The sequence below is a fragment of the Phoca vitulina genome, unplaced genomic scaffold (assembly GCF_004348235.1).
Source record: "Phoca vitulina isolate PV1807 unplaced genomic scaffold, GSC_HSeal_1.0 scaffold79, whole genome shotgun sequence".
NCBI classification, from domain to species: Eukaryota; Metazoa; Chordata; class Mammalia; order Carnivora; family Phocidae; genus Phoca; species Phoca vitulina.
Window position 1 is genome coordinate 832,034 of NW_022589782.1, and position 22,521 is coordinate 854,554.

General features: G+C 44.8%; 2 protein-coding genes across 4 annotated transcripts in view; one reads left to right on the forward strand and one right to left on the reverse strand.

Moving 5' to 3' along the window:
- Positions 1-327, reverse strand: part of ZFAND2A (zinc finger AN1-type containing 2A) — an 11,187-nt gene extending 10,860 nt beyond the window's left edge. The window contains exon 1 of one of the 2 annotated variants that reach the window (XM_032394049.1): positions 192-327. The gene's annotated coding sequence lies outside the window, so the exon portion shown is untranslated. Of the gene's footprint in view, positions 1-126 lie in introns of both variants that reach the window. The other variant, XM_032394048.1, reaches the window with a different exon arrangement.
- Positions 1-22,521, forward strand: part of UNCX (UNC homeobox) — a 69,959-nt gene that overhangs the window by 404 nt on the left and 47,034 nt on the right. The window contains exon 2 of one of the 2 annotated variants that reach the window (XR_004298077.1): positions 11,605-11,689. The gene's annotated coding sequence lies outside the window, so the exon portion shown is untranslated. Of the gene's footprint in view, positions 1-385; positions 1,489-11,604; positions 11,690-22,521 lie in introns of those variants that run through there. The other variant, XR_004298078.1, reaches the window with a different exon arrangement.

Consider the following 22,521-nt stretch of genomic DNA (forward strand, 5'->3'; position numbering starts at 1 on the left):
CCCACGTCTCCTCACCGTGTCCTCTGTGTTCCTTCACCGGGTCCCCTCCCCGCGACCCCTCCCCGCGTCCCCTCCCCGCATCTCCTCCCCACGTCCCCTCATGGTCCCCTCCCTGCCTCTCCTCACCTCGTCCCCTTTCTGCATCTGCTCACTGGGTCCCCTCACTGCGTCGCTTTACCGTGTCCCCTTACCCGTTCTGTCGCACTCCTGCCCCCCCACAAACGTGTGCGCGGGTGGCTTTTGTCTCCGAGCGTGTTATCTTGTGAAGTCCCAGCACGCTGAACGAGCGGGTGCTCTGCGGGTCCCTGGTCAAGCTCCCCAGGAGCCTCAGGTCGCCTCCAGCAGTCAGCCCCTAACCTCTCTTTACGTGTGTTTCTGTTTAAAGACAACTTGCCTTGATGCGTTGTTGGTTTGTTCCCATTGAACTCATGGCGGCAGTGCCTCAGTCGTGCCTGAGCCCAGCCTGTCTGCCGCCGTTCTCTGTCAGGTGCACCGCAGCCTCCTGGTACTTAGGAAACTGGACGGCACCTAAACTCCGGCCTGAGGGCCACTTGAAACCGAAAGATGGCCACCAAAAAGCTCACAAATGTGAAGACCATACACTAAATAGGCTGTGGAACGGAAGCTTGTTTCCCGTATCAGAACTGAAACAAGAAAGAAGGAAGGTGTCATCTTGTCCCACCTTGACTGGAAGTGTGTTTCTCAGGCAACTCAAGTTTTTTGCTACTCAGTACATGTTGGCGAATAACTGCTGAAGGACCCCAAGTGTTGATTTTGGAGTTACGGATGAATTTAGCAGATAGGCAAATTCACAAATGTGGAATCCACAAATAACAAGAATTGTGTGTGTGTGTGTGTGTATTTGTACGTGTACATTCTCATTTGCCTTAGTCTTTTTCTGAACGCTTTGAGGATGTGCTATAGACATGATACCCCATTACCCCAAATATTTGCGTGTATATTTCCCAAAAGCGGACACTGCTTCGGAGCCATTCCGTAACCATCCACGTGAGGAAATCAGTGCCAGACAGTATTAAGGTCCAATCCACAGACTCCATTGGATTTTGCCAACTATGTCAATGTCTCTTCTTTTCTGCTCTCGGGTCCCATCCACAATCATATGTGCAGTCTCCTTCATGCTGGGAGAGGTCTTCCATCCTTCTTGTCCCGAATAGTTTTTATTATTAAAGACCACACACTTATATGTATGAGATGTCTCGGGGTCCATGGGTGTTTCCTGAGGACCAGATGCAGGTCATGTTTCTTGGTAGGAATACCACAGGAATGGTGCTGTGCTGCAACCCATCCTACCATGGGTGATACTCATCTTGATTACCTAGTCATGTAGATGTCTGCTAGGTTTCTCTATTTTTTCATTTGTAAATTGATTAGTATTTTGTAGGGAGATACTCAAAAATTCCACCATTATTTTATTCTTTTTTTTCTTAAGATTTTTATTATTTATTCATTTGAGACAGAGAGACACAGAGAGCAGGAGCAGTGGGGAGAGGCAAAGGGAGGGAGAAGCAGGCTTCCCACTGAGCAGGGGGCCCGAAGTGGGGACTCGATCCCAGGACCTGGAGATCATGACCTGAGCCGAAGGCAGATGCTTAACCATCTGAGCCACCCAGGCACCCCCCATTATTTTATTCTTGATCAACCTTTGCCTGATGACGTTAAGTTCTATCAGTGACTTTTGCCTGGATCACTATGATCATTGCCAAAGAGTGCTTTTTATTTTTTTAATTATTTTTTAAAGTAAGCTCTACACCCAATGTGGGGCTTGAACTCACAACCCTGAGATCGAGTCACCTGCTTTACCAACTGAGCCAGCCAGGCGCACCTCCCCCCGCAAATAGTGCTTTTTGAAATTTCCATTGTTCATTTCACATTTATTAGTTGGTGTTCTATAAGGGAGAGGCTTCCTTTTTGTTTTTTATTTATTTACATCTGTATGGACGCGTGGATTTCTCTCTTATTCAGTGGTGGTGCTCTGCTGCTGTCATTTCAATGGCCAGAGAGCCACGTCTAGCTGGCTCTTGAGTCTTTGACATGTCCCTGTCATTCTTTGCTCCCTTCCTTGCCTAGCCATTTCTCCAAGGAGCTTTGTTTCTTTTTAGTAGAGGATGGTATTTAGAAATCAAGATTTGAGTGATGCCTGGGTGGCTCAGTCAGTTAAGCGTCTTCCTTCAGCTCAGGTCATGATCCCAGGGTCCTGGGATTGAGTCCCACATCGGGCTCCGTCCTCATCAGAGAGCCTGTTTCTCCCTCTGCCTTCCGCTCCCGCTGCTTGTACATGCACTCACTCGCGCTCTCTCTCTCTCTCTGACAAATAAATAAATGAAATCTTTAAAAAAAAAAGATCAAGATTTGAGTGTGTGGTGTGCTTATTGCTAGTAAGGTTCATTGCTTCTAGGCCTCAGTGGACGTGGGTCAGGAAATGTATGTATATTTGCTTATATATAAAGACACATCTATAATTGTCTTTACTTGTATATATATTTTTTAGGAAAACATTCATATCCTTATCTTCAATTCCAATCCAACAACTCAGGATTTTTGGAATCTTCTCTTTGTGTTTATAAATAACTTCTCCAGCAATAAAAACCCAAGTTTCATTATTCTATTTTTTTATTTTTCAGTCTATGTATTTATTTGCTTAATGTAACAAACCACTCAGGCCATCATCTCCACCTCCACACCTGCTTTGTGCTCACCCCCTCAGCACTCCACATCCTTGAGCAATTGTAGGCACTGCTTCCACAAACTCCCTCCACCTTCTTCAAATTGGTCAAAATCCAGTGCCAGTCAAAGCCTTCAATTTTCTTCCAGAAGGATTCTTTAAAAGAAGATAATTTACTAAGGAAGCATAAATACAAATACAAGCCTTTAAAATCATTGTCATTATTTGTGGGTCAAAAATCACATATGTATTATTATCTTTTTAATAGTCCTAGTGCAGAACTTTAATTTCTCAGGTCTTCCAGTAAATACAAATACTCACTACTTCAATCCTATAGACACTCAGATTTCCAAAAGTCAAGAATGTTAAGTAATCAGAGTGTTAAAAAGTAAGTTATAATTAAATGAATCAATTACTATTAGAAAGTGGGTTAGATATTGCCCTTTCCTATAAATTTTATGCCAATGTTGAAGTGAAAAACCTTTAGATCCACATATTCCCAGATTATCTGGGTCTTGCTACAACCAATTGTAACACTAAAATGTGAAGTTTTATATTTACATTAACTACTGAGTTTTAGAGGAAAAATCCAAATTCTTGCATGGAATCAAATTTGCCATGCTGCAAATTCATAGTTTTGCACTTCGTAATATTTCTTATTGTTGCTGTAACAAATTACTGCAAGTTAAGTGGCCTAAAACACAGACATACTATCTTACCATTCTGGAGGTCAGAAGTCAAAAATGCATCTCAGGCCTAAAATCAAGGTGTTAAGGCAACATTCCTTCAGGGGGCTGTAGGACATACCTTCCGTGCCTTTTCCAGCTTCTGGAGGTTGCCCATGATCTTTGGCCCATCACATCACCTCAACCACTACTCCATTGCCACATCTTGTCTGACTCTTATTCTCCCCCTTTCACATAAAAGGATTGCATTGGGCCTGCCTGTGCAATCCAGGATTATCTCCTCACTCAGGATCCTTAGCATGAGCACATCTACAACGTCCCTTTTGTCGTGTGAAATAACAGATTTGTGGTTCCAGGGATTGGACATGGACATTGGCGGGGGCGGGGGGGGGGGGCATTATGCTGCCTACCACAGGTAGTGACCACACTGCCATAGAAAAAAAACAAGATTCCGTTTTTTTTTTCCCGAGGGGGGGGGGGGCAAGGAGGAGAGGGAGAAAAAGAATCAGAGCCTGATAATGGGGCTCAATCTCAGGACCCTGAGATCATGACCTGAGCAAAAATCAAGAGTGGGACGCTTAACCGACTGAACCATCCAGGCACCCCCAAGATTACGTTCTTTAAAAGTAAAACGTGGGCGCCTGGGTGGCTCCGTTGGTTGAGCGACTGCCTTCGGCTCAGGTCATGATCCTGGAGTCCTGGGATCGAGTCCCGCCTGAGCAGGGAGCCCGCTTCTCCCTCTGACCCTCCTCCCTCTCATGCTCTCTATCATTTTCTCTCTCTCAATAAATAAATAAAAATCCTTAAAAAAATTATTAAAAAAAATAAAAGTAAAACGTTAAAAATTTTCAGTGTTATACTTTTATCTCCTTTTTAAAATGTAAAAAAGTATTTAATGAAAAACATCCAAATTTTGAATAAATGTTTTCAATACAACCAGATTCATAAATGTGTTTTTAACCAAAGAAAATAAATGTAATTGGTTGGACGCTATCTCACCTCCCCAGACACAGACACAACAATCACATGTGTGCACACATACATGGATGGGCATTTGCATGCCTTGTGCGGACCAGAATTCGCCCACAGCATGAGCTGGCACATGGGGAGTGTTGGGAGAAGATGTGAAAGTGGACATCCAGGGGCTTTACCAGGAGTGCACTTGGTCTACCTCTGCTGTTCTTTTTGGTCCTGATCTGGCTAAGACCACACCAAATTGTTGTGGGAACAAAACAATATCAAGTCAGATTTTTAAAATGCAGCTTTTGCCATTAACTGAAGTCTGCATTCATACAAAAAGTTGCCACTAAGCAGAAGTTAAGTGACCTCCGTACATCTTCTTACCACATCAAGATTAAGGGCTTCCTAAGATGTCCTCTGAGAACTGCCCTGTGGTCAGCAGGGAAGGAAGGACCTTGTAATATGGTCCACGGGGGAGCGGAGACAGACCTTGGAGCCTTGGTTAGCAAACCTCAAGAAATCTGCTTCAAAGGAAGAGGCCACAGTGCATGTCCACTTACACTATCCTCTATCAAGGGACCAGTGTTCTTCACCAAGAGGTCACTGTTATCTCTATTTTAAATACAGGGAAACCGAAGTATAGAAATGTTTGAAACACAGGCTCCTGAGTCCACATTTGCAATTCTTTCTCTGCTACCGATATTAGCTAGAGATGAGGGTGGAGAGGCAGGCAGGGACCAGACCATGCAGACTTTATCTTGAATGCAAAGAGGTATTGTTGAAAACTTAGAGACTGACCTTGAGCAGTGGACAGGGCACAAAGTTTATATATACTTCACACAACTGTACAAAAAAAATAAGTTTCTCTGTTTTCTAAAATGAAACTCAGCTTTTTTTTTGGAGCCCCCAGACTGCCGCAGGCCAGCAGCTGTTCTCATCCCAGCCTGCAGTTTTTGTTTGCTGTCTGTCTGGGTCCAATTCATCTCGACCTCAGTCACTGTCAGGCTCAAATCTTGGTTATTCCAAGCCTTCTTCCTCCAACTACTTCCTTTCTTCTTCGGTGGCATCTGGGGTTGGGGAAGCTGGATAGATAATCTCATGGCAGCAGAGGCTCTGGCATACATGCCAGCCAGTTCCTCCCTGGCCCCTGCAGGTAGTGAGACCTGTCCCACCACCTGCTCATGGGCTAACATTTGCTGCTGCTGGCCTCTGATCATGAGCTCATTAACGTGCATTGTTAACCTGTCCAGACCCTAAGTTACATGTTTCAGTGACCTTCTCAGGGTCCCATGCCAGTGCACGTGGGGGTTTTGGGAGTTTCCTATAACTTTCATGAGGAGTATGGCTCTAGAGGCACCATCTCAGGTCCTCTCCCTGTTTGACCACATCCTAGGTATCCTCTACTGCACTCTCCCTGCATTGGCACAGAGAAGTGTGCCTCTTCCAGAGGTAGAGAGGGGAAACCAGGCATGGACCCCTCTGCTTTTATATTATTCTTCTACTCATCTGAATTGTTTGTCATCTCAACTGAGGGTTGTAGCATGAGCATCGGGTCCATTCTCAGGGACCCAGACAGGTGTCTTCTCTTTCAAAGCTCTTCAAACTTCTCCCCAGAAGTTTGCCTGGGATGAGGGCTAGGTTCCCCAGCCCTGGAAATAATTTTTTACCTAGGTTGCAGGAAATTTCTCTCATATTATATCTTTGGGTTTCTTGCTCTAGGGTAAATCTCCGAAGCTTTGGTTCCTGGTTCTTTTTTCTCTCTTTTGAAAACCTTGCTTTTAAGATTGTGGCTTGCTATGAGCTTTTAGAAGTTTAGGTTTAAGGGCGCCTAGGTGGCTCAGTTGGTTAAGCGACTGCCTTCGGCTCAGGTCATGATCCTGGAGTCCTGGGATCGAGTCCTGCATCGGGATCCCTGCTCAGCAGGGAGTCTGCTTCTCCCTCTGACCTCCCCCCTCTCACACACACACTCTCTCTCTCTCATTCTCTCTCTCTCAAATAAATAAAATCTTTAAAAGTTTAGGTTTAAAACTCAGAACTGAGCAATAACTTCTTTGGGCAGACCTTTCTTTGCAGCTATGAGTGTCACCTCCTGGCCTAGTCTTGATGGTGGAAAACTTCTCAATAATGGAGAAGAGAAAATACATTGACATTATGCCCACATACACATTGTACTTTAAAACATTTATTCAGCTGCAGTATATATAAGACAGATTGAAGTGAGGCAGGAGCAGAAGTGGGAGAGCAAATAAACTGTTACTGCAGTCTAGGTAAGAGATGACAGTGACCACGAGGAAATGCAGAAACCTTACTCATCTTCACAGCTTCTCTTGTAGGTAGGTCATGAGCATGTGATCCAGTCTTTCAGGGGAAGAAGGGCTTCTGGAAAAAGATCTCCCTAATAAAAAAGAGATACTCATTAGGACAAACCCATTTTCAGTAAGGTATTTTTGGGATGCTTGGAAATAGTAGCCTTTTCACTAACATGAAGGGCCAACATTAAGGACCATGTCCTTATGCTGAGCTGACAGAGGAGAAAGGTGGAAGGAGCCAGGTAGAGATGGTGATATTGAGCTGCTGGTCGGCTTCCTTGCCTCTGGATTTCTGATAATATGAGATAACACACATCCTTATTGTTCAAGACATTTTTTGTTGTTTTTCCTCTTGTTGGTAGCCAAAAATACTGTTACCTGTAACTGGAAAAATTATTTCAATTCAGGACATATCAGCTATGAGACAAAAGAGAAAAGTGGGTGAATAAGCAATTGGATACATGCATCTGGGACTCAGAGAAGAGGTCTGGAGACAAGATGTGGAGAAGAGGATGCAGGACTATACCTTAGAAAAGCCAGCTCTGGAAAACCAGACTAAGAATGAGCAACCAGAGAACTCAGGAGGAAAATAAGGAGGGGGAGGCATTATTGAAGCCAAGGGAAGATGGATATTTCAAGAGGGAGAATTGACTAACCAGTTCCTGCTGCTGAGATAACAAGACAAAACATAAAGTGTCCACTGGGGTTAGTGATGGAGAGGTCACCATTGTCCTAGAATGGTCCCAGAAGCAAAAGAGGAAGTCAGACTAGTGGGTGAAGAGGACAATAAGGTGAAGGCATGGAGTCTGGATGGAAGAAGCAGAGAAGCTCTTACCCAGAAAGAAAAACAGTGAAGTACATTCTCCTAGTCCCACCCTGCTGGCCTAGCCTGGTTCAGCAGGTGACATCCCACTGCCCCTTTTCCACAAGACACTCTCTCTTCTGCTCAGACACATAGTCAATATTACCTTTACATTTGTAACTCATATCCTCAACAAATATTTATTGGGTGCCTGCTGTGTACACAGCACCCTGTTTGGCTTCAAGAGAATATAAGAAAAGATTAAATGGGGTCCCTGTCTTTGCCCAGGAGCTTATAGTTATGATTGTGGAGAAAAACCCACATCCTGAAACAACTGGACATTAAGTGTAAACATTGTATTTATGAGGTTGCAGGGCAGAGGCTGTAATCATGATTGGAGATCAGAGAATAAAAACTTCCCAGAGCAAGCCTGAAAAATTTGGGCTGGACTATCTAGGAAAATTTCACAGTGGGGGGTGCTCCAGCAGACCCTTAAAGACAGGAGATGTGGACTGGGGAGGGGACTGCTGAAGCCAAGCCATGTGTTTTGGTTGCAAATAACAAGAACTCACCTCAAAATAGATTTTCCCAGAAGGGGAATTTATTGGCTCCTAGACTTGAGATGGGCCTGGATCCAGGAATTTAGACAAGGTCTTCCCCACCTTCCCTCTGAATGCTGGCATCTCTGTTCTATTGCAGAGTAGCCTCATCTTGTGACAGAAGCATAGTTGCCAGCAACCTGGGCTACAAAGACACTTTGGAGGGTGAAAATGGGGTGCTGCTAATAGTTTTCTTGGGACAACAGGCATAAACTGGGACCCTGCTAGGAAAACTGGGGCACAAGATTATTATAAGCAAATGTTCACTCTGTGGCCACTGTCTGATGGCCCCTCCAGAATCACATGAAATGGGAGAGAGACAGTACTCCAAAGACTTTGTGCCATTACCAGATGAAGGAGGGACAAGAATGCTGGAATCCTAAAAGCAATGGTGTCCACTATTCATCATGAGTTGGCAATTCAGGGAAAAGAAGAGAAAAAGACCAAAGAGTAAAGCACAAATTTCAAAGTCAAGCTTACTAGATAAAGACAGAAGACTTAGAATTTGAGAGAGAGAAATCTGAACTTCATTTGACTGGTAAGGAAGACAGAACATTGTCCAAGGAATTAGTACATACAACGGATGTCTGGGGAGACGAATCTGGGAGTGAGTTCCAGGATATTTGGGAGGTTCAGAGAGGAGCTAGGGTTGTATACGTGGAGTCCTGAACTGTTGAGGGTGCTGGTATGGTGGAGGTGCAAAGAAAGATATATTCAGGAAGCAGGTGAAAAAAACAAAAAGAATCAGGAGACCTTCTTGGCTGATTGGGCATGAAGGACAGAGAAGAAGCAGACATACCAGTTCAAGCTTGGAGAAGCTAAAGTGGCAGGAATGGGAAGGTTACCAAGGGTAGCAATTTGCCAATGAGGCAAGTCTCTTGGGGTCATGTTAAATTTTGAAGAAGTTGTATGAATGGGGAGAACACAGGATTAAAACTGGTATACGATTTAAAGCCAAGATAATGAATAAAGTATCCCCAAAAGAGAGTAAGAAGTGGCCAGAATCAGGCCTGAGGAGGGCCTGCAACTAGGTAACGGGAGGAGGAGGAAACAGAAAGCCTATAGCAGGATTGGAAAAGAATGCTGAAGCAGCATAGAGGAGAGGCCACAGGTGACAAGCAACACCAGGTGCTTTGCTGAATTCCACATGAGAACTGGAAGCCTGCGAGAAGTTTACCTAGACAGATATTTACGACTTTTAAGAAAGTCGTTTCCTTATAATGGTCTAGCATTCAGGGTACTCAGGCTTGTGCTATGTAACAGACAGTCTCAAAGTCAATGCAGTTGAAAACAACAAAGGCTTATTTCCTGCTCAGATGTCCTGTCCCTGATGTATACACAAGCTCCTGGTCTACCTGCTCCACATTGTCCTCACCTCCGATGCCTGGGATGATAGAGTGATCAGTATTGGAAGTCTTGCTAGTTGCCTTTGCAGAAAGAAAAAAAGTGGCCACAGGGGCCTCGCACTGGCCTTAAATCCTCCTGCCTGGGAGTTTCAGAGCTCACTGGTTGAAGCCAGTTGCACACCCAAGCAGGGGTCCAGGAAGCACAGTCCCAGCAGGTGCCCAGAAGGGGAGAACTGAAATAGTTGTTTAAGAGGAACAATGATTAGTGTGGTGGTAGAGATTGGACGTGAGGCTGAAGGAGGGGTACACAGTGGAATTTGCTTGTCTAATGCTCAGTTGTGTATCTGCTCTCCTCGGGATGTTATTCTTGGTGTTAAACCATAAGCCCCCTAAGGACAAGGATTATGCCCTTTAACCCTTTGTACATGGTGCTTATGCACCTCATTGTGTTAGGTAGGCTCCTTCAGGTGACAAAACTAGAGAGAGATTCTCCGATAACATCAGGGCTTCACCATAAGGACTCTCAGGGAGGAAGAAGTGTCTCAGTGCTGCCTTAAGAGAAGGAAATGTGTCTCCTCAAATCTGAGTGGCCACATAAACATTTGCATGTGGTGGCCTCATAATGAATACACCAATGATGTAAACTCAAGTTAGGCCAATTTTCCTACTGGAGACTGTCCTAGGAGCACTAGGAACAAAGGCCTGCTGGGTGGGATTGCTGACCCCTGCTGCCAGTGCTGCAGATGACAGCCAGTACGAGTACTCTGTCCTCTAACTGACATCGTCTGTAGGTCTCTGCAAAGGCTTTGGCTCTCTGAATCGGAGAGTCACAGAGGGAGGCATGATACTTTGAGTCAAAATTGCCAACAGAAATCAAATTGTATTCCCTCAGACATGTGAGCAGAGCATAAATATTTCATAGACACGAAGTCAGCTAGACAGAGATTTTAATTCCAGAAAGTGATCATAAGGTAAACTACAGGAGATGCGGCTTATGATTTGTCTCATGACACATTTTTAAGTAAGCAAAAGCCCTGTGGAATAAAAATAAACTTGCTCAGGTTCCCCAGTGAATGGGAAGCAGCTGAGTGGAGCAGAGACGAACTAATGTTTTCTTTTTCCATCTCGTAATTTTGTGATGTGATGTTATCTAGCATGTGGGACCCCTTGTATCACAGAATCTGTGTCACATGACTCTTGCTTACTCCATCCTTCAATAACAAACCAGGGCAAGGTCTTCTGTTTCCAATATTTTTCTAAATATTGTTAGAAATGACCTTGGAGAACCCTTTGCTCAGTGCTCGTTGAGCCCCCAACAGTGAGGAGCGAGTGCCTGCTTGTTGGTAATTGTCCATATAAAATGTTGTATATGACTGGAAATGCAAATACAAAATTAGAAAAGTGAAAAGGGAGCCCACATTGAAAATGTGGCAGAAACACTCACCCTTGTGAGGACCTTTCAAACCTCCTGTTAGAATGATTCCTCCAGTGTCACCACACAACCAAAGCTGTGCCTTGACTTCCTTTAACCTCCAACATCACATCCTTTGCATGTGGCACTCACCTGTTGCCGTGAGATGGATCCAAACTCTCCTCTCCCCGCCATGAGGAATCTTTGGGTCCAGTGGGTGGTCAGAGTTGGAAGCCTCTGGAAATGATGTTGTATCTCTGGCAGACCACGCTGTTGATCGTGGGTCTTGTTGAGTGGGTGACTGGAAGACAAGCAGGGGCGGTGCCAGGCCTGCAGGGGAGCCTTGGGCGAATGCATGTGAGTGGGGAACTGGGAAGTCCACACAAACTCTGTGGCTCAATTAGCAGTGCTTACTAGCACTTGCATCTTGGTCTTCAGAAGGGTTAATATCAGGGGCAGCTGGACCAGGGGTGCAGGCCCCTCTGAGCTAGCTGGCTCTCAGCTCTTCTGTCAACTTAAAATGATTTCAACTTAAAACTTAAAGATGGAGCTGCCTTTGTCTCCTCGATAACAAGATTTTGAATTCTTCTGCAAGCCTGCCTGTTGAGAAAGCACCCAGTTGCTGTATCTTGGAGCAGAGCAGCCAGGGCAGCTGCCCTCATTACTTAATGGGAAGCAAGCCTGCATTTCCGTTCCCTCATTTCCACCAAGGGAGGCATGAAAGTGCCTTGTGAGCTGTATGTATTACCCCAAAATTGAAAAATCTGGCAACTTCTATAACTACAGGTAAAAATATCTTGATTCACAGAGGTGTCACCATGCAAGGAGATGGTCACTTGTATCGAGGCGTCAGGTTGCCGTCTGAAACGGAGGAGAGCACATAGCAGTGTAAGGTAGGGAACAGCACATTGTTTTGAATGTAAGTCTTTATGCTGTACCGATTGGGAGAAATAAGAAAAATGTTTGGAACTGACTGGCACGTCTGCGGCCACCATCGAACATCTTTGTGCGTCACGGGCCATCACTCTCTCGTGGCTTAGAAACTCTGCCTGTTTTCACGTAGCAATGATTATACTCACTCCACAGCATTGTGGTATTTCCACTTCAGCACTGATGTTCTTTATTTTTAAATATCACCCTGGTCTGGTCACTGCTGAGGATTCCTAGTCTTAGGACCATGAGAACTCAGGAAAAAGAATCTAGTTCAGGATGAAATAACAACAATGCAAAGTTTCCAGTTTGTTTTCAACTTTGTGTTGGTTCCTGAGTGGGTTCTGAATAAGTAATAATCATCCTGATTTCCCAGTGACTTGATGTTCCATTTCTGGCCAGGCCCCTTTGCGACTCCCTTGAATCGCTGCATTAAATATTAAAGCCGCCTGCGCCCTGGTGGCTCCATCCTGGAGGCAGCGGCAGAGTTTTTGTGGAATAACTCCTTCTGGTTGGCTGCTAGATTTGTTCATTATTTTAATCTATGCATATTGGCTAGGACTGCAACATTGTCTCTTTTTGCATAAATACTAGTTTGAAATGAGGAGGAATCAATGACCCACCAGCCCAGCCCTGAGGAAAGGGAAGTCTCTGGTTCTTTGTAGTTGCCACACCTAGTGCTGGGCACTGACGCGGTGATCTTTGGAATACCCCGTGCCTTCCTCCCTTCAGCCCAGCAGGGACATTTAGGCCACCCCAGCCGGGCTCTGTTGGAAGACCTGCTTCATACAACATACTTTGCTGGGTACTGTCAGGAGGGTGGGGAAGCATAAGATTTGAGCTTGTAAGCTGCTTGGAGAGTGAATACATGTATACCTGGGAAAAAAAGACAACGACAGTCCAACCCCAAAGCAGTGTCCCGTGCTGAGAGGATGAGTCACACAGACGAGATCCTGCAGACGGGGAGCAGTTATACAAGGTGAGACTTCGACAGGGACGTGGATTTTGACATACATGCAGGGGATGGGGGGTTACACTGTGGGCATGGCATAGGGGGTGCAGACTCCTCAGCAGAGCCCAGCGATGTCAGCGGGAAGTGCTCACCGTGAGGGCCCAGCTGCCGGGGCGAGTCTGCTCTGGGCCTTGGAGTCTTTGAGGAAAACAGCCTTCATGAGTCAGATTTGAATGAAGGGCCCGACCCTGGACACTTTTCCCAGAGGGACTCAGGTCTGTTTTCAGTGTTGTTCATACGACTTTGTTCTTCGTAGACCAGGAATCGTCCTTTTTGCTACTGCCAGTCAAGCCCCATGCCAGGCTGAGCTGGGTTGGTGTGACCATTCCAAAAGCACTGTGATTCTATCTAGAGTTGTGCCTGAAGGGGAAGAAGAAATGAGGGGGGAGCGGGGAAGCACGTGCTCAAAGAGGGAGGGCGGAAAGGGGCAGGTGCGGACCTCCCAGGCAGCAGCCCCTGCCAGCCCCCCGAGGCCCAGGCAGGACCAGGGGCCCCCTGGAGTATTCTTTGGAAAGAGCTCCTGTGTCCTTCTCTGCCAGCAACTGAGACTATAAAAACAGATACTAATTGTAGCGATAAATTACCAGGCCCTTCCCAACAGGCCTTTGGGTCCCAGGCAGAGGGGTGCTGACTTCCCCAGCAAGATACCTTGGTGGTCCTCTCCCTCAACTGATAACCTCCGGCCACTCAATGAATAGCTCTTGGCGAGAATTCAGCTTAGCTGCTGGAGTCCATGTTTGGGTGTGAGTCACATTTGGCAGGGGGAATCCCAGGCACTTTAGGACCCTCCTGGGCAGCCAGCGGGGCCTGTCCGTGAGAAGGGCAGCCACCGAGGCACCAATAGCACCCCAGTCTCTGCTGCTTTAGACTCAGAACAGAACCAGTGATTCGGTGGTTCAGGAAAGGAGCTTACCCCTGCACCCACCACATGCACAAAAACCAACAGATTTAATGAGGAATTTGGAGTTCTGTCCTGTACTGGCTCCAGTTTAAGCTGAGGAGGAAGTTGGGGAATCTCACATTTTGGGATGCTCTTCTTCTTCTTCTTCTTTTTTTTTTTTTAAGATTTTATTTATTTGACAGAAGCACAGCGAGAGAGGGAACACAAGCAGGGGGAGTGGGAGAGCCCAATGCAGGGACTCAATCCCAGGACCCTGGGATCATGACCGGAGCTGAAGGCAGACACTTAACGACCGAGCCACCCAGGTGCCCCTGGGCTGCTCTTCTTTTTGATGGGCAAGTGGACCAAGGGGGCTGGAGCACTTCATGTGGTCCAAGCCCAGCCCCTGCTGGGCTTCACCATGTGGCCAAGTTCCTTTTCTTTCCAGACACCCTCGGGCCTTTCCTAGCACTCCGGACAGAGCAGAGACGGCCTCGTCAAAAGCATTTGAGCAGTTCATGGTGACTGCCAAGGACACAGTGCCATGAATACAAGATTTGACAGGGTGACTGTTGCTTTGCATGTGGCCATGTGAGGGGGCAGTTGGATGTGCTCGATGACCATCCATCCGTCAGCCACAGACCGTTGGGCTCTCTACTGGGTCTCCCTGCAACGAAATTCTTTCTGGCCTAGGATGGTGTTTGCAGCCCTGACCGTGAGTGCAGGTAGTTGGGAGAGGAAAATTCCGTCACTTAGGTCACACGGCCATGACAGGCTGGCTTTTCCATCAGCGGTACAGCCCCTGCAACACCAGACCTCGTGCCTGTCCTTAACTCGCATGTGTGGAGCTTAACTAGCTCTCTTTCCTCTAAGAACAGTTAGTGCTCATGCGTGCCTCACACTTCCGTTGACACGTCACATCAGTTGTCACTGACTCAGCATGTCCAAGTGCCTCCTGTAGCTTGCTTGGAGCATAGCTGAAACACTCCTGGGATTGAAGTCCAATCCTGTTGAGTCTAAGCCGGAAGGAGGACGGAAGGTGCAGGGCGGTGAGCCTGCACGTGGAGACTGAAGCAGCAGTGCTTTCGCGAAGCGCAAACAGATCCAGCAAGAAGAGAGGGCAGCTCTGTAGAACAGGCACACACAAGGGAAATGAGAATTATGCCATCAGCTTCAGGCTCACACTTCCGTAAGCAGCTGTAAGTCTTCCTAACCCTGCCAATCCAGGAGCAAGAATCAGGCGGGGAGGCAGGCCTGTATGCGCTGTGTATACAAGTGCATTGAAATTGAGTGTCGTGCTCACAGGACCCCATTCCTTTCCATTTTGCCTGATATGCTCCTTCAGGGTAAAGGTATAAAACACATTTAAGGTTCTTTACCTCCTTCCCTGCAATAGTAATTGGCAGTTACTCAACCCCCGTGGGCATCATAAATAAGGAACACACCAAGAGACTCTGTTGCTGCCATTAGAACACACTGGCGTTAGCTGGATTGAACCAGAGTCAACTGGTAGTGTGGAGAATGTAATGGTGTGCCCATGGTAAAATCGCCCCCACTTAAGGCCCTAATTTTTGTCACAAAGCCTGGGTTTTCTCCCGGCTAAGCAAATGGAGTTTGTGTGTTGACATGTTCACGCTAAAAGGAGTGAGTCAGAACATTGGTTGTCTACGTCAGGGCACCCTGGTAGGTGCTACACAGAATTCTGGAGCATCATTAGTAATGGAAGAGAGACTGTGATGTATTGCCTCCTACATGGTAAATACAGGAAGCAGACCAATACGTGACCATTTTCTGCTCTCTTGATAAGGCATGGAATTTATACCAACAGCACATGGTTACTTGGGTTTTATTCTATTGTGGCAAAAGGCACGTGACATAAAATTTACCATCTTAACCATTGTTAAGTGTACAGTAGTGTAACTATGTGCACGTTGTGCAACAGATCTCTAGAACTTTTCCATCTTGCAAAACTGAAGCTCTGTCCCCGTTGAACATTCACTCCCCATTCCCTCCCCCAACCGCTGGCACCCTCCCTTCTTACTCTCTGTCTCTATGAATTAGTGACTCCAGGGACCTCATGTGAGTGAAATCACAGAGTATTATCTGTCCTTCTGTGTCTGGTTTATGTCAATGAGCATAATACCCTCAGAGTTTATCCACTGTGTAGCAGGTGTCAGTGTTTCCTTCCTTTTTAAGACTGAATAATATACCATTGTGTGGATGGACCACATCATGTGTATCTACTCACTCACTGATGGACACTTGGGTTGGCTTTTGTGAATGCTGCTATGAACTTGGGTGTGAAAACCACAGTTGATGGGGTTCCTTGGTGGCTCAGTCAGTTAAGCGTCTGACTCTTGATCTCAGCTCATGTCTTGATCTCAGGGTTGTGAGTTCAAGCCCCATGTTCATTGAGCCTGCTTAAAAAAAAAAAAGAGGGGCGCCTGGGTGGCTCAGTTGGTTGGGCAACTGCCTTCGGCTCAGGTCATGATCCTGGAGTCCTGGGATCGAGTCCTGCATCGGGCTCCCTGCTCAGCGGAGTCTGCTTCTCCCTCTGACCCTCCCCCCTCTCATGCTCTCTCTCTGTCTCATTCTTTCTCTCTCAAATAAATAAATAAATAAACCTTTTTAAAATATAAAAAAAAAGAAAGAAAAAGAAAATCACAGTATCACAGTTGCTTGTTTTTAAAAGAAAAAAATCTCGATTCTCTGAATAAGAACTTTCTTGACTATTAATATTCTATTACTAACATATAAAAGGAGTACACCTGGCAATTGTATCACTAATATTTTCAACATCCTTGTGGAGGTAGTGATTTAATAGTTGTAGATAAAACAACAGCCTAGCTCTAACGTGTCCTCTGTGAGGCTCAGCACAAGTAGAATAAACCACCTTTTAAATTCTCAGTGGCCATAAAAATGGGAGGAGTTTTGCTCCTCAGAACAGAAAAACAAGTCTTGTAGGCAGGTGATTTGATGAAAGGAGAAGCAGGGATTGCTTATAGTTGACCTGCTCCGTATCCCTGAGGCAATAGTCCTCAGGGAGACTGAAGGACAGAAAGGCCGCAAGAGGTCTCAGCTGAGGCAGGCCCAGGGCATACAGCCCTCAGCTCAACATGGACCCTGGGTCCTGTAGTCCCTGGAATATCTGGGTAATCCCCTTTCCTCATTGCAAGGTGGCCTGAGAGTGACAACTTGCTGTAGACTCCTTTGGGGGAAGGCCATTTGCATTTGCTGCGGTTTGTGTCATTCATTCCTCATAAGGACCTAGCTTCTCCTTCAGTTGGGGGGGGGGAGCGGGCACAGGTCCAAGACCAGCTCAGATCTGGAAATGGAGCAAAAGACTGTGACTTCTCGTTGGGGTGGTTTCCCTTAGCCCCTGTTATTCATTCAATAATGACTTCTCTTAATTATATAGTTAGGTAATATCTTATTGGCTGGCTGTCCCTTAGGAATACCACATTTTATTAACCATCTTCATGGCATTTGTGCAGGTCACCCCCTCCCTCTTCAACACTCCAACCTTGCTGCCCTTACAAGAATTGTACCTACCTTGCTTTTGATAATTAAGTACAGCCACCTATGATTCTGGGATCTTGATATCCTCGTTGCTGTAAAGGGAGCCCATTCTATGACGGCGTCTCCTTTGCCTGCTCTGGCTTACAGAGCACAGACACTGCTGAGCTCCTCATCAATGCTGGTGCCCCCACCAGCCCAGTCCTCATTGATCTGATGAATGGAGTGTCTCTGAGCCTTCTGTGAAATGTGGTTGGCTGGTGTTTTGTTTCCAGCCTTATGAGGTACATTCACATTTCCATGCCCACTTTTCTGAGACTTGATTCCTTCTTCCACCATTTGCCACAGCAGTTACGACATTTATGTTTCAATTAGTGGGTCATCACTTTTTACAAACTTCCAAGAATCTTCCTAGATGCAAATTCACACTGCCTCCCAGCGTGTTAAATCTTATGTCCTGGGAAAGTGCTTCTGTATTGATAAACCCTCCCTTAACCCATCTGATATTCTGCCCCTTGATCCAGCGTGTCTTGGTGGCACATCTTGGCTATGTCGTGCAGCTCCTTCAGGATACAATCTCTTTCTTCCCTGGCCAGGCGCAGCTCTTCCTTGTCTGGGTTATGTTGTGATTTGAACCTTCATGTCAGCCTAACAGCCAGAAGGGAAGTTGGGGACTATAGCCTTTGATAGGGTGAAGTAGACCACTACTGCAAGCCTAGAGCATTCAGAGGGACCTGGGGTTCAAAGACTTTTGGGTGTATCAACCTAGTTGTTCCCATCCCAAGTTTCAGGGTCCCCCTCCTTCTAGTTGGGGCCTTGACCTTAGAATAGGGGATTTGCTAGGATTGAGAATTCAACCTTTTCTGGAGCTCTGCTGTCCAAATCATTAAGTCTTGGGCCTGACTCTCAGTTCCTCCTGCAAGATGCGGGGTCTCTCTGAGTGCCACTAGAGAAGCTCTGGGGGTGTCCACACTTCACCTTGAGTTGGTGATTAACCAACCTCAGCCTTTCCTTATCTTCTTCCAGTGCATCAATAGCATCCAGCAACAGCCACCCTGTCCCAGTGTCCTGTTACAACTTCCCCACACCTCCCAAATTCACCAGCTAATGTCATTCCTTATCACTGTTAGTTTTTTTTTAATTAGTAGATTTCATTTTGTAAGACAGTTTTAGGTTTACAGGAAAACTTGGGCAGACAATACAAAGAATTCCCATATACTGCCTCTCCTACACAATTTCCCCTGCTACTACCATCTTGCATTGGTGAGGTACATTTGTTACAATCAATGAACCAATATTGATACATTATTACTAACTAAAACCCACAGTTTATGTTCAAGTTGTCTCTTTGTGTTGTCCAATTCTATTGGTTTTGACAAAAGCATGTCATTTGTCAAATGTATCCACCATTACATTACCATTTAGAATAGTATCTGCCCTAAAAATCTTTGGTGCTTCACCTATTTATTCTTCCCTCTGAAAACCCTAGCAGTCATTAATTTTTTTCACTATCTGCATAGTTTTGCCTTTTCCAGACCATCATATGGTTGGAATCATACTGGGTGTAGCCTTTTCAGATTGCTTTCTTTTTCCACTTATACATTTAAGGTTCCTCCATGTCTTCTACTGGCCTGATAGCTCATTTCTTTTCAGTGGTGAGTAATATTGTCTAGATGGACCACAGTTCATTGGTTTATCTATTGAAGAACATCTGGGTTTTTTCCAGGTTTTGGCAATTATGAATAAAGCTCCTGTAAACATTTGTGTGCAGGTTTTTGTGTGGATCTATGTTTACAATTTGATTGGGTAAATACTTAGGAGTGTCATTGCTGAGTCATATGGTAAGAGTATGTTTAGCTTTGTAAGAAACTGCTTAACTATCCTTCACCAGCAATGAGTGGGATTTTCTGTTGCTCTGTATCTTCACCAGCATATAGTGTTGCACATGTTCTGGATTTTGTCACTCTAGTAATTGTGTAGTGGCATCTCATTGTTGTTTTAATTTACATTTCCCTAACGACTCCTGACATGAAGTGTCTTTCCATGTGCTTACTTGCCTTTTGTGCATCTTCTCTTGTGTGTCTGTCAGATTTTTAACCATTTTTAAATTGGGTTGTTTGTTTTCTTGTTGCATTTTAAGAGTTCTTTGTATATTTTGGATGCAAGTCCTTTATCAGATACTTACTTTGTAAATATTCTCTCCCAGTCTGTGTCTGTCTTCATTCTTTTAGCATGTTTTTCACAGAGCAGAAGTTTTTAATTTTAATAAAGTCCAGCTCATCAATATTTTTCTTCATTGATCATGGTTTTGGCATTGTATTTAAAAATTCATTGCCAGGGGCGCCTGGGTAGCTCAGTTGGTTAAGTGTCTGCCTTTGGCTCAGGTCGTGATTTCAGGGTCCTGGGATTGAGCCCTGCATCGGGCTCCCTGGTCAGCGGGGAGTCTGCTTCTCCGTCTCTCTCTCTCTGCCCCACCAGCTCCTGTTCTCTCTCTCTCTCTCTCAAATAAATAAATACAATCTTAAAAAAAATAAAATAAATTCATTGCCAAACCCAAGGTCACATAGATTTTCTCCTATTTTCTTGTAGAAGTTTTATACTTTCGAATTTTATAATTAGGTGGCTTTAAGTTATAATCCAGTTTGTGTAAATTTTTGTGAAATTTGTGAAGTCTGTGTCTAGATTCATTTTTTGCATGTAGATGTCCAATTGTTCCCACACCATTTGCTGAGAAAACTATTCTGCCTCCATTAAATTTTCTTTGCTCCTTTGTCAAAGATAAGTTGACTATGTTTGTGTGGTCTGTTCCCAGGTTCTTTGTTCTGTCCCATTGATCTATTTGTCTACTCTTTAGCTGATACCCTCCTGTCATTTTTACTGTAGCTTCATAGTAAGTCTTGAAGTCAGACAGCATTAATAGCTTAAACAATTGTTTCACTACACGTGTCAGGGATTATCAGAGCTCGATCTATGACCTCCAGTGGAGGGTTCTCATCACCAGCCTCATTGCCAGCTAGCAGGTGATCCAGCTCAAAGGTTCCATGTTCGATTTTCTTTCCTGGGACTACTCTTGGTACCAACTGTCACTCCCTGGAAATGGACTCTGAGATGGAGAGTTGCTGCAGGGACTTATTAAGCGGTACATTAATGAACAACACCTTTAAGGACATGAGGGAGGTAGGGTAGGGCAGAGGGTGAGGTTGAAGTGCAATTAGTTGCAGCAGACTGTACACCTAGGTTGTAGGGCTGGATGCCCTTTCTTGGTAGTCCCAAGTTGAGGCAAAAGGACTGGGCCATTGTAGCCCTGCATTAACTAGCTATTTAGTGCAGGCTCCCTCAAGAAGGAGTGTAACTTTGGGTGAGAAAGTTTCCTTTAGTTCGGCGAAGTTCCCTTGGAAAGAGATGCAGCTGGGGGAATGAGCCTCGATCTTGAAGCACTCTGGACGGTGCATCACAGTGTGTACCACACAGTACTTTAGATCTTAGCAGAAACATTACTCATCAGAGAAGACTTCTCCACTTATAGATGAAGCTTGAGGTTACATGGTTTGCCCAGTTTACCTCACTGTTAGGAGATCTTTTAAGCTATTAACAAAATCTGGAGGCCTACCTCTGTACCATGAGGATTGCTGATACTGAGAATTTTAAATTAATCTATATTTTAAAATATTAGCCTGGCATTTAGGATAGGAATTGTGGTTTCTTGCCCAAAGAAAGAATGGGTATGAAGGGAAAAAATACAGAAGAGTTACTTGAACAGCTTTCTGTAGCTAATCTGGTCTCAGGACCTCCACAGGCAAGAGTACCTGCTTGCCTGGTGTTCCAGTCAGGCTTGGTTATATGGTCACCAATCAAATTGTCAGGAAAAGATTAGACTTGCTTAATCAAGCAAGGACAAAGGCTAGGAGATGAACTGCCCTTCTGCCAATATTAATAGAAGCAAGGATTAGAAATTAGTTGGTGGCTTAACTGATATTTTTAGAATTCCACTTGAAAGGGATAAGGATTCTAAAAACAGGAAAGTGGTAAATGCTACATAAGTCAGTAAAGGATCATAGTTAGCTTCATGTCCTTTGTAAAGAAACTATTACAAATTATGTGGGAGGATTTAGCTTTAAAATTGCTTGAAAAGCAGAATGTGATCTGAGACAGGCAGCCTAGATTTATGAGAGGAAACATGCCCATAAGTTGTGTTGGAGATTTTAAAAGATATTATATTTATGACAGACAATGAGAATGCTTTGTGTAGCCTGCATCTGTGAAGAATTTGATAATGCTCTACTTAAAGATTTATTCTGAAGGTAAGAAGTAGAAAAAGATGTAAAAAGAAATCCTGCATTTCCAAAGCACTGCATCTTCATGCAGATGCTCATTCCAGCTATGTTGGTAGCAAAGGAAGAGTGATTTGTTAATTATCCCCCACGCCATGCATGGAGCCTAGCACAGAGAGAAGGCTTGGTTGTTGATTACTATGTGCATGAGCAGATGGATTAATCTTCTTTCACCAGTACCTATTTAAGCAGGAAGTCTAAGGAGTGAGGAATGACTCCTACATGTTGTTAAAATCACTCTCTTTACCATTTATTTCAATTGGAAGGAGCAAGGACTTCTTTCCATGAAGGACAACCAGCTTTGTAGAGTCCTTATTGAAGCCTTGCCCAAGGATGCGGTCTTTTGGAGAGACAACTGGTGAATATCTTCTGGGCAGACAGAACCACCAATGGGCAATGGAAACCTTCATCTAGAAGCATATGAAGATTCTAGGAAGCAAGGCTGAAGTAGAAAGAGGCAAGACTGTGGTTCCATGGACAAACGGGGGCAACCACTAGGGATCTGGGTTTTCAAGAAGTGCAACACTCAGCAGGTAGATGGGAGTCCCTAAGTCAGGACATTAGGACAGTGCTGCCAAAAAGACAGTAGTGGTAGGAGGTCCTGTGACCTACAAATTCAGTGCTCTATGGCTCCTGTTAGGGAAATAGGGAGCCCAGGAACAGATCCAGATCTCCAAGTCAGTATAGTCAGGTGGCCCAGCTCTCCTAGGAATGGAGAGTCATGGAAAAAATGAATATCACTTAAGTGAACAAAAACAAGACAAGAATGTCCACCCTCATTACTCCCATTTGACATCATGCTGGAAGTCCTAGCTAATGCAATAAGACAGGAAAAGGAAATAAAGTATACAGTTTGAGAAGGAAGAAATAAACTGTTTGCAGATGATATGATTGTCAAAAATCCCAATGAATTGACTAAATGAATAAATAATAAAAATCCTGGAACTAATAGCAATTATAGCAAACTTGCCAGATACAGGGTTAATATACATAAGTTAATTATTTTCCTGTATACCATTGATGAGGAATTAGAACTTGAAGTTAAAAACACAATAA